We start from the raw sequence: 15,722 nt of genomic DNA on the forward strand, positions 1-15,722 counted from the left end.
ACATACATAATCAATTATAGGCATGAGGTATACAAATCAATTTACAACAACTCAATTTTGGATACATAAATTATTATCTTTGGATATTCAAACGAATTTATAATTCCTTGCGTATATGTTTTCATAGTTATTCATGTTCTTACTTCAATTTTTTGAAATATTTTTTGATGTTCCAACGAAGTTACAATGTAAGTTTTCACAATTATTCATATTGTTACTCAGACTTTCTCAAAACAAACTATATAAAAAAATTGAAACATCAATATTTATAGTGAACACTCCACTTAGTCAAAAACAGATAAACAAAATATCTTACCCTTACCTACAGGATAGGAGGGTGGGGTACTTTCAAACTTTGTTACATGGGAAAAAATGACATCATATTGCACATGGGTGCATATTCAATTTAAACCTGGGTAGTTATTCACATCACCCTGGTTAAATGCAAAGCCTAATCAACAAGAAATGTTGCATCAAAAGCAAGTTCAAAAACCCAATCCAGATTCTGTTATATGAGGAGAGATAGAATCGTTCCATGTTAGGAAGAAATGATAGCATCGTTGATCGAACAAGTGGTACACTAAGCCCAAGATAAATATCATTACTTGGAAATTGATGGTGACCATAAACTTCAAAGGGGGAGGTTTAAATCTCTAAGATCAAGTTCAAAGATTTGCATTACAAAGGAAGCTACAGTACAAGACATTGTGACCTTGGGGGTCAGTTTGCAAGTTGTATAAATCAACTTCTGAAAAAAAGATAGTCCTGTAGGGTGTTACTGCAGGTTTGGAGAGTAAATTTTTGAAGGTACAAGGTGATGGTTTGCAAGTGGAAAATGTGTGATTTGTTTCAACTCTTGGAGAAGGGTTTCTTGCAAATATTTTGCATATTCTCAACATCTTTGCATTCAATTGCATCTTCACATATATGATATGTCCATAGAAACAACCTCAAAACCCCGTGAAAATGTTCATACTAATGGTGAATATCATATTTAAAATCATGTTACAAGTTTAGGATCCATTGCACGAGGAGATAGTGGGGATTGGGGCTGCAATAAGTATAACGATGTCTACTAAGGGCCTTACACCTGCACAAGGGAAAATTGTTTGCATATACAAGGTAACAGTGTAAACATGTGAATCACATTTGACCCCCATGTCCCCCTGTTGTGTAACACAACCCTCCCCTCCACCCCGGTATTTTTAATGTAGTTTGACCGAGTCAAAATGATTTGAGGATAGGATAAGAAAAGACATTAAAACATCTCTACCATACTGGTCCAGAGAGTGGCTTTTAAAGCAACTATAAATATCAGGGTTCATGTGAAGCACATCTTAGCAAAAATAGGGCTTTCCCAAAACCCAACTTCCCAATCCCATACATTTACAACGATTATCCAAATTTTCCTATACTTTTCACACATATATATTCCCATCAAAAGTTATGGCATTCTTATGTAGACCTTGCACATATATAACAACAATGTACTTTCTATAGCTAAGATTTCTACTCTGACTTCTCTGTAATTTCAACCTATAACAATCTAACTTTCCCCTTCCTAAACGTAACAAGTATCCCCCTTATTTGGATCTGCTAGTGGAGGTATGCTCAATTTTCCAAGCCCTGTTGCTTTTAGTCTCTCCCGACAGCGGGAATTTGTATTGGCTGAATCTCTGTGAATTTTGCATCAACTAAAATGAAAATTGGACCCATAATCTTCCCAGAGGTCTAATTTGCTATGGACTAGATTCACTTTAATTTTATCTTGGCATCCCCTAATAGTTTTAGCACTAGGTAGTAACACTAACTTGTATTGATTGCACCTCCATTGTTCTTATGCCAACTCTGAAGAAAGTTTAACCAAAGATTGTCACCAGTATCTTCTATCCAAAATTGTAAGCATCACCTAAAACTGGAGGTGGTCCCTATAAAAAGTTCACTTATTGCTTGAAGGTGTCAAAACAAGAAACCCCTGCCACAAATTATCAAAAATGGAGCACACATTGATAGAACAACATAATAAACCCAACATAACACATATATTTATGAAATAACAATAAAATGGCATTATTCGTGAAAGAACAAGTGAGATAAATAATGATTACATAAACAGTGGGAGGCACCACTTCCAAAAGAGATGGGTTGCACGTTGCTTGCCTTGGGAATGTAAAGAGGCACCCTATAGCAGAAAATAGGTGTGATCCTCTGATAACAGTTTTCAAGAAACTAAAGCATCAGTGTCCATCATTTTATTGCACATATGATGGCACTCAATGTACAAAAAGGGTTGCCATGTCCCAACAATTTGGATAACCACATATAAAACATGTAGATTTAGATTGACTCTAAATAAACCTGCCGAAACAGTACCCATGTATAGCACATATCATGGACAGTTTGATTAATGCCCAAGATTCACCATGTTGACTTCAGGAGTTCAAGGATTCCAATTAGACAACGTTTAAGCAAACTAGACAGAGAGACTGATCAAATACAATTCATCCTATGTAATGTCTATTAAGAGAGATTGGTGAACAATGTATGCAATTTCAAAAAATATATGTTTATATCACATCCAATAACATGTCAAGTCTTGGCAGAATACAAAATAAATAGAAAGCATCGAACACAATATGGTGCCTAGGTCAATAGGAGTAGGACAGGAACTCACATCATCTTTACCAATACTAAGAAACTGCTAAGGATTATTGACATTCTCCAGCTTATATATATACATATATGGGACCTAACAAGCCTTGTAAGTAGTTACTAATCTGTAGACCATGATTCTCCATAGAATCATGAGTTCTAGACCTCACAGGAAATAACCAATCATTTCATAGCAGTGACCCAAAACATTTGTCACAAAAGTATGTCTGTGTAACCTCAACTACCTTAAAAGTTAAAACCATCTAGTATGGGTTATATGTTATCAAGCTCGCCATGAGTAATATTACACCAATTTATCACTACCATAAGAACAAAGGTCATACTTCTTGCTAATATGAACCAGAGTTTTGAGAATTCAGAATAGCAAGATAGAGCAAAGCACACACTGAGAGATATATTGTCACCAACATACACATCAATACAGCAACACTCATAGATGTATTCATATATGCTATATCACACAGTTGTATACATTTTTTTTAGAAATCTAAGTGTCATCAAGACGTGATCATCCTTGCACCTTAAGAAGATGTTTCTCATGCAGTCATTGGACACAGTAACAATTTCAAGAATTATAACATAAGGTCAGCTAGAGTGATAGACACGTACCTCTGGGCGACCGAGCCGGAGACTGCAACTCTCCTCCCAACCTTAGATTGGACTGCACAGTGGTCCTCCTTGCAGTCCAATAACCCCAATCCAGATTCTAGAGCATTGTGAGAAACCTGCTGATGGTTTGCTTGGCTAGAACCAGGTCCCGATAGGGTTGACCCCCTCCACCCTCCAATTACATCATGATACTTAATTTATTCGATCTCACATCCATTTTTGAGACCTTATAAAAGCTTCTACACTCCAAATTATTACCTCCAAATTTACTAATTTGAATTATTGCCTCCAAATTTATGAATTTGGTCAATTTTTCACAAATCACTAAATCACTATGCAATCTGAATTAAACCATGTGAAGAGTTTTAGATTTTTCCCCGTTGAGGGAGAGCATTCCATAGTAATTGGATCCCCTTTTCTTCCTCCGCCATTGATTCTTGTATAATCACAATATGAGGGTAGTGAAGTTGATTAATCTGTTTATAGCTAAGTTTTTTATAGGGTTGGCTAAAGACTTGCAATTCAAGGATACGACTTTCACTTTGAAAGAGATTCAATGTTTGAAGCTCTAAGGTGCAAAATGATATATGTATATATATATATATATATATATATTTCTTCATGGAGAAAATTTCAAAATTTGCATATTTATGTTCCATTGAAAAAAAGGATTTTCCCCCTCCCTTAGGGACATTTAGATTATCATTGCTATGAGGCCTCAACCCTCTAACAAAGTCTAAAAAAGGGATGTTCGACGAGTCAAAGAAGGGGGAAACAAAAATGTGACAGAGCATCATAAACTGTAACAAGGGGGGAGACTAAAGAGGAGGAGGGTAGCAGGGAAGCAAAAGTAATAGGGAGATAAGGGGGAATAGATGGGAGGGAAGGGACGAAGGACAACATCAAGGAGGAAAGAGAAAAGGAGAGTCTTGGGAGAAAATTTAGGTTGTCCCTAAGATCCAAGGGGGAGGAAGTGATTTTTTGTTAAGTGGAAAGACACCTCTCCGGAAGATGCAACTTGGGAACCAGCCACTATTCTTCAGTAGTTTCCGCAGCTTTAGCCTTGAGGACAAGGCTATTCTTAAGGGGGAGGGCATGTTAGGGTCCCACCCTAACCCCCTTATTTATGTAATAGGATCGAGTCATAGTTATAGTTAAAGTAAAGAGTCAATAAATCCCATATTAATAATTGTAACATTTGCCAAGATGGTAGCTCTCGTTTAATAAATCCATATCTATTTCTAATGAGGTCATGATAAGCTCATTAGATTCTACTTATAATGGTTGTTCCAACTTACACCTCAAGCCTTGAAAATGCTCTTTCTAAATTCAACTTAGCTCGTAATCCTCTCAACATTGCCTCAATTATGGTGGATGTGTAAGGTTTAAAACATGTCTAGATTGATGCATTTCTATTTTCAAACCGCTTGATTCATCTTCCAACTTATGTTGAATCAAATGATAAATAATAGCATAAATGATTCCCTCAAAAAGACTCCCATAAAAGCACTTAAATCTAGGCTAATGTTTTCATTCCCTCCAAAAATCTAACCAATTTCGAAAATACATCTCAATTTTTTAATTTATATATTTTACTAAAAATATATTTATATTATCACGATATTTTTTTTAAAATATATACAATTAATATATATTGAATCAATAAATTTTGATTAACGCATTAAATTAAACAAAATAAAATAATTAATAAATATTAAGTCAATATATCCTAATTAACACATTAAAATTATGTAATTATTACATAAATCAAAATCGATCGGGCACTTTTCAAACAATTTGGTGGGAAATTTTCAAATTTCAAACGCTTCTGGAACAATTTGGTGTTGAAGCATTTTGGGACACTTTTCAGCAAACAGATAAACTGTTCGAGGAGCATTAGCTGGTGTACACATTTATAGATAGATGATTAACTTCACTATCCTCGGGAGTATTGTGGAGCATTAACAGGTGAGATGCTTCTAGCAATAACCCTTCCACACCATAAGACATGTTTACAAGCTATGTAGTTACAACCATTCCTGCGAGGCCCAATCTTCTATGGATTTTGCAAGGCGCGATCTTCCATGGCTTTTGCCTAAAACATGTATTTTTTTCTTCTTCTAAAAAATTAGCTCTTTGAATAAATTATCATCTCCAGTAAGTGAAAATGGAAAACATTTCTCCGATCTCTCCTTGATAAGCATTACGCTTTTTCCCTACATAAGAGATAGGCGGTATAAATGTAGGGCACTTCAATCGATAAATTTTCCTTTAAGTTAGATTGAATACACAAGCAATTGTTCCAGTAATGGGAAATGTAATGCTCGAGACAATAACAGGGGTCAAACTAATTGACCCGAAGTTTGACCTTCAAAACTAGGATACCAGACAACCTGAACTTTAACCCTACTTTCGGAACAGGACACCACGCAGAAGGCACACCGGTCTAGATATGCTCTTTAGTAGTCCATGCCAGCCATACCGTCTCTCATACCTGGGACTTCCTTCTTATCCTTCAGAATCACAACAATGGTGCACTCTGTTGTGGTTAACAATGAAGATAAACTTGCAGCATCAACCAAAATAGCTCTGGTCTCTTTCAGGGGATCAATAATCTTTGCCTTCACCTTATCAATGTATTCACCTTAATCGGCATCGTAGCCAAGGTCAAGATTATATTGCTCAGTAATTTCCCAACAACCACTGCACCTTCCACACCAGCGTTTGCAACAATTGTACATGAAAACATCTTCAATCATATATGCAGTTTGACCTTCCTGAGGCAGAGTTCGTCATTTTTCTGGAGGCAGAGTTTGGACCCTTTCATGAAGTAATTTGGGCCTTCACTTCCTTATTCTTATGTGATGCTAATTCATGCAGATCTATAGACTGAATTATAACATCCTTGACAATATCTTATAGATCGTTTTCTTTCAAAAACAATGTTACCTTGGCTTTTGATGACACCTATCTGGAGGCACCATCTAATTTGTCCTCAAATCTGGGACTTGATGCTGCCATTTCTGAGATCTATTTTACAAACTTTGCAGATATGAAAATAAAACAACAAAAATATACCCGCAAGAGTGGTTAGTCCTTCAAGCAACAATAATGAAACCCTCTAACTGCTGGTCTTTGATTTTGGTAGTTGATCTATTGTTGTAAACCCTTGAGAATCTCAATTAGAGATGATCCTCTTACAAATATTGAAATAATGTGTCTCAGATATATGGAGGATAATGCCACCGCCACAACCCTGTTCCTGTGCTGATTCGTCGAAATAGGCCCAAGGGTACGCTTTGTCTATGACCTCCGGGGTGATGGTTCGAATCTTGGCAACTTGTTCATCAACCGGAATTTCCATATAACCATTACAAATCTTAGGAATAATCAAAGGCCAGATTATATGCTTCCCACAAAATATGTTGTTGTCCCTGTTCATCCATATGTGCCAGCACACCATTAATGGAAGATTTTGGGATCTTGGGTTTGGAGCTTCAACCCACCACTGGTTCCAGGCATTTAGTATACCATCGCCAACCCAAGTAAGTGATAAATTAAGAGTATGTAACACCTGCGCCTAGACCTGTTGTGTTGTAGGGCAGGAGAGAAAGAGATGGTGATTTGATTCCTCCTCCTCACGACATAATACACACCATGTAGGTCCCTGAAAAGATCGTTTTCTGAGATTAGTTCCGGTTGGGGTTTTGTCCATAATGATGTTCCACATCAAAAGACGAGTACCCGATGGGCCTTTTAGCTTCCATATGCTGCTCCACTAGTTATCCAAAGAATCAGGTTTATGGCTAGCATGGATAATAGGATATCCATCCTTTGGAGTATAGATCCCCTTTTGTGCAAAACCCCAAAGCAGTTTGTCATCCTCATCCCTTAGTCTCACATGGGATTCAATTAAAGCCGTTGAATATCTCCTCCACTCCATATGCCACTGATCTGGTATATCTAGGTTCTCCACTGTTATATGTAGTGGTGTTGTATAGGTCCCCAATCTGTGTGATGTTTGCCACTCCATTATGATTTAGGAAGGCAATCAAGCCAGGAGGGAGATGGTGTGAGTTGCCGCAACCAATCCATGGATCAGTCCCAATGTGGATAGACATGTCGTTGCCGATTTGCCAAGTAAGACCCCTTCTTATGATGGGAAGGGTATTTATAACAACCCTCCAAATCACTGATATTCCTTTCTTGTTCCAAGTAGGTAATATTAACCAGTCCATGATTGTGCGCAACCATATGTATTTATAGGTAACCAGCTTTGACCAAAGGCTCTTGTGCTTTAGGAGAAGCCATCCTAATTTGGCTGCAAGTGCTTGAGCAAAGGTAGAGAGGTTCTTGAGGCCCCAACCCCCCCATTTTTTGGGAGTTGCAATTCTACTTCATTTGACCCACACATAGGGTTTTCCCTCCTTGTGACCCTTCCATGAGAAGTGGCAACAAACTTTCCGAATCCTTTGTAATATACCTGGGGGATCTAGGCCAGAGACATCCATAAGACTAGTGTTGCTTCCAGAATCGATTTAATGAGCACCAGTCTACTTGCTTTGGATAGTAGATGAAGGCTCCAAATATTTAATCTTCTTTCCACCTTGGCAATCAACCAGGTCCAATCTGCAATTTTGTATCCATCTGCTTTTATCCTGAAACCCAAGTACTTCAATCCATCCTCCATTGTCAGGTTTTGGAAGGGGATGTTTTGGAGTGCATGATAGGTCTCCTATTGAGTACAAGCTGAGAGAGATATAGTGGATTTGGCCCCATTTATTTCCATCCCTGTTGCGGCACAAAAAACATTCAACACTTCAGAGAGAGTGTTGTTGTCTTGAATGCCTCCATCTAAGAAGATGAGCATGTCATCCACAAAGAGCAGATGTGTTAGAGTGCATTGCTCCATGATCTTGAGACCCTTGAGCCTCCCGACTCTTTTTTCTGATGCAATCAGCTTGCTTAAGCCTTCCATCACAATAAGAAAAAGCAATGGGGAGAGAGGACACCCCTGCCTGATTCCTCACTTCGCCTGAAAGGAATGGGAGACTGATCCATTGATTAAGGTTCCAAAGGATATAGATGTAATGCAACACATTATCCATCTGATATAAACTAGTAGAAAGCCCAGGTGAGTAAGGATCATCCTTAAGAATAACTAGCTGACCTTGTCAAAGGCCTTTGAGAGGTCAATCTTGAGCATCACCCCTTTAAGCTTCTTCTGTTTGATGGAGTGTAAGGCCTCTTGTGTTGTGCCGATGGCCTCAAGGATTTGTCGATTGTGTAGGAAGGCAAACTGTTTCGAGGAGATGTTGCCTGATAGGATCAGCTTGATGCGGTTAGCAATGATCTTCGCAATAATTTTGTATAGGCAGTTACATAGGGATATAGGCCTGAAGTCATTGAAGGATGGCTGGGAGTCCATCTTGGGAATGAGGGCTATATAGGTGGAATTTATAGGTTCATACATTTTGCCCGATGAACGACATTCCTCGATCACATCGGGTAGATCCGGTCCAATAATGTCAAAGAATGTAAGATAGAATTCCATGGACCAACCATCTAGCCCCGAACTTTTGTCCTTCTTAAACCACTTCAGGGTGCCCTCCAGTTCCCCCATAGTAACAGGTTTTATGAGATCCTCCACCAAGTCAGGTTCCACAAATCTAGGAAAATGCCCTGCAATGCGAATGATATTAGCTAGAGGTGTGCCTGGTGGGGCTTTGAACAACTACTTGAAGTGAGTGTTACCCAACCGTGCCAGTTGATTATAAGTTTTAGCAATTAGACTCTGTTTTGTAGGCATTTTCTAGATAATATTGTTGGATTTCCTTCCATTTGCAAATTTATGGAAGAATTTTGTAATTCCATCCCTCGCTTGTAACCAAATTGCCCTGCTTCTGAGTCTCCAAGTTTCTTCTCAATCCAGCAAAATCTTTGATCTTTGGGTTTCCAAGTTCACAAGGTGTATTTTTGTTGTTATAGAGGTGTACCCTCTTCCTTGTTCATCCATTAGAGTGGCCAACTGATTTTTAGTGTCACCAAGGGTATGTTCCTCCTTAGCCTTTTTCCTTCTGGCCCAATCTATGGATAATCGCTTGAGTTTGATCAGGTTACTATAGAAACCCTCAGCCTTCCTTTGGACATTTGGTAAGGGATGGGCCTTCCAAAATTTCGAAACCAACCTGAGATATTCAAGGTCCTTTAAGCAAGTCGAATTAAACTTAAAAGGAGCCCTAGGTTCTTTGAAGGAGCCTGCCACTTCTAGATAAATAGGGGAATGATCTGATATTCCTCTAGTGCCCACCCACTATCTGAAATTTGTGAGGGAAGTAAGCAGATCTTCATGAATGAGATACCTATCTAGTCTCCTCCCCAGAGTTGCATCTCCAGTCCTTCTGTTGTGCCAGGTTGGCAGCTTCTTGTTCATAGGGACATCAATAAGACCATGTTGCTCCAAGAGGATGCCGAGTTGATCCGAGAGTGGATCCAGCTGCGAGTGGTGTCCCCAGAATTCTTCATGTCCGATGGAGAAATTAAGATCTCCCCCTAGAATAGTGGATTGGTCTATCAGGGGATTCTCAAGGAGCTGCTACCAAAAATCCAATATACTGTGATTGGGTGCATAAATGTTCATAATACATAGATTTTTGCCCAATTCAGTGGAAAATATATCGATAACCAGGAAACCCTGACCTCCCCAAGCCGATATAACCTTGATGGTTTGAGGGTTTATCTCGAGAGCTAGACCCCTGGATCTCTCAGCAACATCCAGGGCTTGAAAGTGCCACCCTGGCATGATAGTTAGAAGGGTCTTAACAATCAGCTCAAAGCTACCTAGGGTTTCTTGAAGAAAAATAATGTCACAAGGCTCACAGCTCAAGAGTCTCTTAAGGGATGATTTTTTAGAGGGACTAGCTAATCCCCTACAGTTGAAGGAGAGCCTCTTCATGGGGGAACATTGCCAAGGGTGTCTGGTGCTCTAAGTACCCTTTCAATGGTGTTCTGTCTACCCTGAGCTACATCATCCCCAACAATCTTAATGGCTTTGGACATCTTGGAAGGCCTCCCCCGAGTGGGTTTATGCACAACATTTGAGGGTGTGATACCCAATCCAAGTGAGTAAGGGATTGCCTGGTGGCAGGAACGGAGGTTGTAGGAATGTGAACCCAAAGCAGATGGCGAAATAGGATTGTGTTGGAGCCCCTGTCCAAGGACAACTGGGGGTGGTGGAAAAGATAGGCAATGGGTGATCAAGTGCACAGGTAATGGGAGAGGTAACCAAACAAGGTGAAGATGCAGATGATGCCAATGAGAAAAAAATATTGATTAAAATTTAGTGCAGAGGATAAGGGAGAAGAAATTGTACCCGATGTAGGAGCAGCCTCCGCAGCAGATCGGGATCTAGTCATAGGAGGGGAGATTGGCGACATCTGGGAAGCATTGGATGGCTGAGCAGTGACCCCAGCCACATCCTTTGGACTATCTAGACCTGTGGGCTGCTCATCCACAATCAGGTCTTTCATCTGGCGATGTTTGGTTCCCTTTGTAGCAGCCAGAGTAGTAGGCATGAGTAGTGGGCATTCTTTGAAAAGATGTCCAACCTTATGGCATCATCTACACCTCAATGGAACACCTTCATAACCAAGATTTTGTCAGTGAGAGAAATGCCTTCAATGTAGGGTAATCTTTTCCTCCAGGCCTTCTCTGGTGTCCAAATGAACCAGGATGCGAGCCATAGTCATATTCCCTGACGTTTCATAGGACTGATCATGTTCTAAATAGGTACCTAGTGCCATGCTTATGCGCTTAAAAACGACTGGAGTCCAGTATTGCATCGGAAGGCTTGGTAATCGAACCCAAATCGACCCAGCTCCCATCTGTTCCCTCCCAGGATCAAATAAGGGATCCCATCTTTTCAGCAGAATAGGGGCTAATTCGATATGCCATAATCTAGAGAGTATCCAGTCTGTGTACTCTTCCCTGTGGAAACGAAGGGCAAACCATCCTCGCGCAAGCACCTGCATGGTGGGTAGTTCTTTGAGTAAAGAACCCCAAATCTCTGAGGTCCAGAGACGAAGTCTCTCCACAGTATAGTTCTGCCCTCGAACTCGGCCCACCAAGACCTTCTTGGCTGTATCAGCAACTTCCCCCATCGAGAGGTCTTCGCCCAAGGATAGGTTGATGTCCATATCGATAGCTTTTAGGCACCTTCCTTTCTTTAGCTTGCCAGATCTGTGAGCCGTCAGATAGTCCCAAAGATATCCCCATATGCCTTGGTTAACCGTCTGTGGGGTGGATGGGGTCGATTTAGGGTTTGGGACCGGGGAGCTGAAGCATCCAGAATGGATAGGGGTGCTGGGAGATGGGCCACCAGGGTTAAGGGTGCTACCAGATAGTGTAGGGACAGGGTAGGTAGTAGTCCCAGGAGGGGGGATGCCAGAGGTGGAAGGGTTGTAGGGCGGGGCAGAGATGTGGGGTAGACGGGGCAGTGGCACGTCGAAAGTGGGCAATGGTTGTAGGCAGGTACCAAGGAGATTCAAGGTAGCCGGGGAAAGCGGTGGGCAGTCCAAGCCGGAGGCGTCTTCGATGTTGATAGAGGGTGGAGGATGGGGCACAGATGGCCCAGGTCGGTCCAGTGCAGAGCTATGAGCTGACAGAGGTCGTAGAGATGCGGCAAAGGGACCAAAGCCTGACACGGCGTGATGGCGAGACCAAATGACCTCATGGGGATTGGGGTCCTCGGTATAGCCCACCTCGTCCAGGTCCATTGCAACTGACAGGAAAACGGTCGATGGTGGTTATAGACTGCGAGGAAGGCGGGAGGACCACAGGAACGGAAAATGCTAGAGAGCCCGCGGGAAGGAGGTAAGGTTGGACGGAGTCTGGCGAGCTGTGGAGGTTAACACTGACTGTCAGGTGCCTGGCAGCAGTGCCACATTAACTCCATTATCGCCGACCATCAGAGCTCTGCTAGGGTTTCTTTTCCTCTTCATTTTCCGCCATCTTCAAAATAATTATTTGTTTGTGTTCTTGTCTATATTTTTGTTTGGAATAATTTATAAAGATATAACAGTCAGGTGGTTTCAGATTTTAGTTGTTTCATCAAGTATATTCCAGTATAATATTGTATTCCAGCTTTGTTTATCAGACAATATTTGTTCAGGAACCTAACATGTCATATTTGGCCATGATATAACTGTTTACTATTTTAGTATTACAGTGACTTGATCAATGGACATAGGGTGCTTGTAAGAGATTAACTGCATACATGAGATACATTTTGGGCCTGTTTGGGTACACCAAACTTTATTTATAAGATATTCAATACCTGTTCAGGTACACCAAACTTTGTGTGTAAGATCTCCAATAAAGAGAGTTACTTTACTTCATTGTTACTCCAGAATGAAGTCTTTTCTCTTAACCTGTCATTAACTCTGTCAGTATTAACTATTTAACATGTTCTTTAATTTGTTTAAACCATCAGCAGATTGTTGTTGTAGTTGGTGCATTTTTAGTGGGAAGATACCATTTTGTTTGAATGCTTTATTTAGTTTATTTTTTACACAAATGTTCTTATGAACAGTATTTCTATGGATGTCACGGTTTGTTAAAAGTGAGGACTCATAAATAGTGAGCACCTTATTCACATCCACCTACTCATTCTTTAAACTTTATATTGAATCACAATGCAGGAAATTCCAGGGATGCTCCTCGCTTTAGTGCTCTGTTCTGATTACCGAAAGAACAGGGATCTTGGCAATGATACAAAATTGCCTGTTATGAGGGGCTGCAAGTATTTTTGGCATGCACTTTCAGGATATACGACTGGTTTGATTGCTGCTCTTGCTGCAGGAATCTTGACACGATTAACACAGCCTGCACTTCTGTATTTGGTATTGATTAGCATCATGCACTTTAAACTGGATAACTTGCAAGTTAAAATTATATTTCTTTGGCATCTTCATTGTGCTCTGGTATTCCTCAGTTACAAACTAGAAAGTTTTCATGTCATTGTCTACTTTGAGAATATGAATGAACTTGCATAGATTCACCTTGAGAATATCTTATTGGGAACCTGTTTTAATTTTTTCTTGTCAGTTCACTCACTTATTTCTTCCATTTTCTTTTTAGTATCCTTAGATGAAATGGCATTTTTTTAATTTTTGGAATGGGTTATAGTTGTTAGGAAGTATTGAATAGTTCAGAGAATTCCTTCTTTCATGTATGAATGTAGTTGTTTACCTTTGGACACATATTAATAGAAAGTGTATTCTGTCTCCCATTAAGAGATTTTTGGAATTGCCTTGCACTATATTATAATCAGTATTTTGACCTTCAATCAAAATGAACGAGTATGTCTTCCATAATTTTCCAGGGTTCTAACATTAGAAAATACTCTGACTGCATTTAATTTCATGTATAAAATGTATTTTCCCATTGGATGTTACATGGTATTTCTGATGCCCGCCTCTGGTATTGTAGTCATTTGGAGTCAATGAGTTTACACCAGATTCTTTGTTTAGAGACTTGAGGTGTTTGGATGTTTCTAATATTGTGTAATTGCAGTGATGAATGAACCGATAAGTTTGACCCAAGTAATGGTACAAAACTTTTGTTTAAGGTCCATTTTTGTCGATTTAACTTCATCCTATTGCCATTGAAAAATTAGAGCCTTCAAGGTCATGCACATTTGATCCAGAAGACCAATAATACCCACAAATGGTCATTTCTCATTCAAAAATTGAACACACAGTGAAGGGAATTAGAAAGATGGAACCTGATTGTTTTATAGTGGTCCACTATAAGTAATGTCTTAGAGTCTGTTTATGAAATATAATGCCCAGAAATTGATACACAGACACAACACTTCATAACGGTGCTTGTATCACCATCAAACCCTAAACCCCATAAGCTGAGTGGTCAGAGCAGCCAGATCTTGTTTATGACTAGGTTGAGAAACGTCCTCTTGCTGGTTTCAAGATCATTTTGACCTATATCATCGATCATTCCAGAGTGCACCTTTTCCAGGCCCCAAAATTGTCCCTCAGCATTGACTTCATGTGGATTTGTTAGAGGTTCGTTGTCTACATTTCCTTTTAAAAATCTAGTGCATGAATGATTGTCCACATGTTCATGAAGAAGAGAACATCTTTGCATTTGATGTGGTCCAGAGAGAAACTTTTTATTTGGTCAAGTCTGTATTCTTCATCAATTATTTTCTTGACACCGTTTTCATTCTCGGCACTGTAGTTGTATATGTCATCGAGGGTTTCATTACAGGTTTCATCAATCTTCTGGGCTGTCCAACTTTGTTATTGTCAACAATAGAGCCATCTAGAGATGGAAATAGATCTGTATGACTGAAAGCTTCAATAATTGTGTGTTTATAACATACCCTTTGTTTGTCTACCAAGGAATATCCAATGGATCTGTATGACTGAAAGCTTATAACTTACCCTTTGTTCGTCTACCAAGGAATATCCATCACATATGTCAATAACATTTTCTTCCAGATGAGTATTGACAGTAAAAGGAAGAGACTTCCCTATCCCATCAGGCTTGAGGAATAAATTCAGATTGTAGGCATAAAAAATAGCAGGACTGTCGGATTCCATGATATAGGATCTTTGAGGATTGAACTATAATATTAATTGTTTCTTCACTCAGATAATAATAATGGTCACATTATTACTTTGCTGGCTTTGAAAAACCTTTTGAGTTTATTGACCTCAAACTGTAGGAAATCATGATTACTTCCATTTATTTCTTATACGATCATGATTAACATCAAAGTGCAACGTGGGGGTTACATTACTCCTCAAACTCACAATGAAATGTTGAGGTGCCAAGTATATTACCATGAAAGCCTACAGCTCCCTTAATTTTAGTGTCTATAGAATTAGTGTGATTGAACTATATTTCTGTGACTTCAAAAGTGTTTTCAGGATTTAAATTATCAGCAAGGGAAGAATGATCTTCATTATCCTTTTCATATGGTTGATCTTTTGTGGTAGAAACATGGTTTCTACCTGTCTAGAACTGCATATGGGTTGTATCATCGCTGGAAATATTAAAAAATTCTTCATTTCCTCTGTTTATCACTTTGTCATGTAGGAAATCATGACTGGCATCCTCACAATGGTGAAATTTTTTATCATGCTCCTTGTTTTCATGCAAATCATTCATAGAATCTAGGACAGATACATCAACACATAGTTGTTCTTTGATGAGGATGGGGTTTATTGTGGGGCCACGTTGGTCACAAGTAGCCTGTCCATCAAGAACTAATCTTGTGAATTTGAAGTGTCTTTTTCAGTGATACTGTTATCCTTTGTTGCAAATATCTTCAATTTCTCGTAATATTTCTGAGTTTTTCAGATTTAAGTTTATGCTTGCTTATTTTACCCAATATTCACCTTGATTTCATTGACTGT

Source organism: Pinus tabuliformis, chromosome 5_1 (assembly GCF_031772625.1).
Source record: "Pinus tabuliformis cultivar Carrire ecotype Pingquan chromosome 5_1, CPIR1, whole genome shotgun sequence".
In the NCBI taxonomy this organism is placed as follows: Eukaryota; Viridiplantae; Streptophyta; class Pinopsida; order Pinales; family Pinaceae; genus Pinus; species Pinus tabuliformis.